This window comes from Bactrocera latifrons, unplaced genomic scaffold (genome assembly GCF_001853355.1).
Source record: "Bactrocera latifrons isolate USDA-ARS-PBARC rearing strain unplaced genomic scaffold, ASM185335v1 scaffold_44, whole genome shotgun sequence".
Classification (NCBI taxonomy): Eukaryota; Metazoa; Arthropoda; class Insecta; order Diptera; family Tephritidae; genus Bactrocera; species Bactrocera latifrons.
In genome coordinates this window covers 1,709,133-1,713,427 of record NW_017537090.1, presented here as the reverse complement: position 1 = coordinate 1,713,427, position 4,295 = coordinate 1,709,133, and positions in this window count along the sequence as shown.

Genomic DNA, 4,295 nt, shown 5'->3' with positions numbered 1-4,295 from the left:
ACACACACACACACACACATGCGCACACTTTATTTATTGAACTTTATGCTACACATTGACGATATTCCGACGCTCAGTTGCAAGGTTGAGAATTTTTTAATTTGATATGAGTGATGTTGCACATGAATTTGATGGATTTTCTAGCCTTTGTTGGTGCCTCGTTTTCATGCTGCTTTTTGGCCGTGTTATTTCGCTGAAGCCGAAGTTCAATTGTGTCACGTTGTAAGAGATATGCTTTAAAAATATTTATTTTTGTAATGAAAAGCCATCCAAGGGTATTGTTAAGATTTGTATATTGTGCAGCTCAACACAGTACAATAATTTCATATAACATAATACTGAAATCTGCTCATACTCAAGTCAACATGCTGTGGCAAGTGCTTTGATGGCACTAAAAAACAGCAAAAAAGAAGAAGAAAGAAAGAAAGTAAGAAGGAAATGAAATTTATAGAAATATGAGTTTATTCGCAACCTTTATATACTACAAAAATATGGAGCTCACTATATCTGATAATAATAGCAAGAAATTAATAAGCGAAGCAATTCCACGAAGTGCTCAATGATGTATAAATTGTAATTTTTGGTACAGAAACGTTTTGCTTTCCAGTAATTCTTAGCATTTAGTTATCTCTCATCTCTAGAGGTCATTTGATATGATCTGATGAAGACTTGGTTGGACAGCAAGCCTCGTTAAAACAATTTGTATTGCCGTTTTGATTATATAAAGGGGTTTTCAATAGCTACGCTACAAAAGTAGACAAAATGGGGCAGCAAACCACGCCATTTTCCCCACTCGTACAACATTTCTCTTCAGTAATGTTTGCCATTTCGTCATGGAAAGATACACGATCCAACAACGAGTCAAAATTATTAAAATTTACTACCGAAATCAAATGTCAGTGGCCGCAACTTTAAAGATGATTTAGAAGCTTAAAAAAATTTATTTTATTTTTTGCTTAAATCTCTTTAAAAATAATCTAAGAATATGTCCAAAAAGTTTTAGATGGGAATTTGAAATGTTTTCGAAGCTAGAAAGGAAATAGTGACCGAGCTTCTAGCAGATATATGAGCGGGGCTTATTAGGCAGAAAGCGAAAACTTTGACGCGCGATTTCTCGGTTTTTGATTTGTACGCATTTTCTTAATTGGCGGGCAGGATAGAAAAAAAAACTAAACGCGTCGTATAGAATTGGGGCAAAATGTATTATCTTTGGTATACAATTATTTTCTATTTAAACTATTAAAAAAAAAGTAAAAAATTCAAGTTTGAGCGTATTTTTAAACAACACAAAGAAATTTTTTGGTCAAAAACCACTTTTTTTTAATTTTTAAAAAATTTCTAAAATTTTACCTTTTTTTTGGAATTTTTTTTTAGTTTAACTAGAAGATAAATTGTTAGAAAATATGAAGTGCTTTGAATTCCTGCATCCTGCCCGCCGTCGGACAAATGCACATGCGAAATGCATCGGGCAGTTGCTTCCCAAAGGCAAAATATCAAAAATTTCGTACCCAGAAAATTTGTGAGAGATTTTTGAATATATAACTATAAACCCTAGAAATTTTGCTTTAGTCACTTATTTCTTTTTGGCGATACAAAAGGTTTTTTTTTTAATAAAACAAAAACGGTTTGGGATATCAATGAAATTCTTTCATTCGCTGTATATATGTCTATGGCAACCTCTCTTATTAGGGGTTATGTCCATTTGTAGGTCAGAAGGTTTGCGAGTCAATTCTTCTTCTTCGAGTTTACAACATGGCGCCAGTCGTTCTTCCTTTTCGCTAGTTTGGCGCTAATTGAAGATTCCATTTGCAGCCTTCCAGTCTTTCCTCACCTGGTCTTGCTAACGGAGTGGAGTTCTTTCTCTTTCTCTGCTTTCTCTTCCTTCTTCTCCATCCATAATTTCAGTATGCTCTGGCCATCAGTTACTAGATTTTATTGTTGTTGTTGTTGACGTCATCTAACGGAAGGCCAGAGAAACCTGTTGTTTCGACGGAAGGGTTTCAGATGAAAAGGGTTTCAGATGAAAAGGGTTTCAGATGAAAAGGGTTAGCAGGACGGGGACTCATTTCACGCTGGACATTTGTTAGGTATATCAGGGTCTATTCTGAATAAAAGCGAAACTGCGAAAGAGTCACTTTCGTTTCTCGCGGCATCTCAAGTTCTGCAATGGATCTTGTTTTAATTCCAAGTACGCTATTTACTGAGAGGGTGCTGATGGCTCCACTATGAGTTATGACGACATTCCCTGCAGTCTCTTGGAAAAATGTGCAAAAAAATGCAAAACAAAAATCGGTTTTTCGAAATTCACACCTCGTAATACCGTCAAGGGAACAAAGCTAGTATACCAAGAACAGTGTAATCTACCTTCTTCTGCTTTCTTAAAACATTTGTTGATTTTCTTATTGATTTGTCTTAATTCCTATAGCTCATGTATATGCATATAGTATAGTATCTACCTATGTATATATATATACATATTATCGAACAAAAGTTGAATGTCCGTGATTTCTGCATTGTTGACATTCGCTTGTCAATTGAACTTCAGCTTTGACGTTTTTGGCGGACGCAGCCGACACCGACGAAATTCGCCCTCTTCACTGCGCTCACAGCAACAAATCTGTGGTGTAAGCATACAGTGTATGCAGATATTTAAAAGTACAAACATTTTTCTAAACATTTTTGTTGATTTTTCAGTTTATATGTGTTTACACAGCGCGTGTCGCTTCCGCACTAAATGTCACTTAAACATAAACAATGGCATAAACACAAAATATTTGCAAATAACAGGAGCATTGTTTGCTTTATAGTTTCAGTGTTAGTGCACATTTTTAATTTAATTAATTGAAAAGCGATAATCTTACTGCGTAAAATAATGCGAATAAAATAAAAAAAAATATGTAAAAAAATTTCTTGGTGTAGCTATATTTTTAATTTTTAATAATAAAATTTTGTTAAATTTTTTTTTAAATTTAATTTAATTAATTATTTTTGGTTTTATTAATTTATTTTTCTATGTTTTCAATATTTTTTAGTTTAGTTTCTATAAACTAAATAATTTTATTTAAATATTACATATTTTCAGTAGGTGGCATCCACATTGAAAGCTATACTGAAGTCAAAGCTTTCTTCAATACTCCCCTGTTATATTTCCTAAACTCTTTTTATTTCCATTACAAAAAAACTATTCGGTTTTATTTATAGTCCGAGGTCCAAAATGAGGTACATACAGAAAGACTTTATTTTTCGTTTCAGATAGATCTTTAATTGAGTCATTTAGAATTTTTCATGTTATAATAAATGTTGATAATTGTCTAAATTATTTCTAATTAAGTTTTTATTAATTATTTAGATTCAGACAGTGTCTTAATTAAGTCAATTATAATTTTTTCTTAAACAAATTAGTGTTGCTAATTTTCCAAATTAGGTAAAGCAAATGGGTCTTTCAGTGAACGAGGGCAAGACGAAATATCTCCTGTTATCAAACAAACAGTCATCGCACGCGTGAGTTGGCTCTCACGTCACTGTTGAGAATCATAACATTGAAGTCGTAGATAATTTCGCCTATCTTGGAACCAGCGTAAAAACCACCAACAATATCAGCCTAGAAATCCAACGCAGGATAACTCTTGCCAACGGGTGCTACTTCGAACTGAGTAGGCAATTGAGAAGCAAAGAGCCTTGGACGATGTCAACAACTGATGAGTTGACGTTGCGAGTTTTCGAGAGAAAAGTTCTGCGAAAGATTTATGGTATGATATTTATATATTTACGATGAGCTGTATGAGATATATGACGACATTGACATAGTTCAGCGAATTAGGAGACATGATATCCGAATGGACGAAAACACTCCAGCTCTGAAAGGAAGAGGAATACCTCCACTCCGTTGGAGAGATCTTCGAAGAAGAAACTACTGGCGTGTTGTTGTTAACTCGGCTATAATCGCGTAAGCGGTGTCTATGCCAATAAAAAAGAAGAAGAATTCTCCAAATTATTACTGATTAAGCTTTTTTAAATTATTCAGATTCAGACAGAGGCTAAATTGAATCAATTGAAATTTTTCTTACTCAAATTAGTGTACCTATTTTTTAAAATAAAAGTAGTTATGTTTTTTTTGAATTATTCAAATTCAGACAATGGCTTAATTGAGTCAATTATAAATTTTTCGTACAAAAACTAGTGTTGCTAATTCTCTAAATTATAACTAATTTGGTTTTTCTAAATTATTCAAATTCAGACAGTGGCTTAATTGAGTCAATTATAAATTTTTCGTACAAAAAGTAGTGTTGCTAATT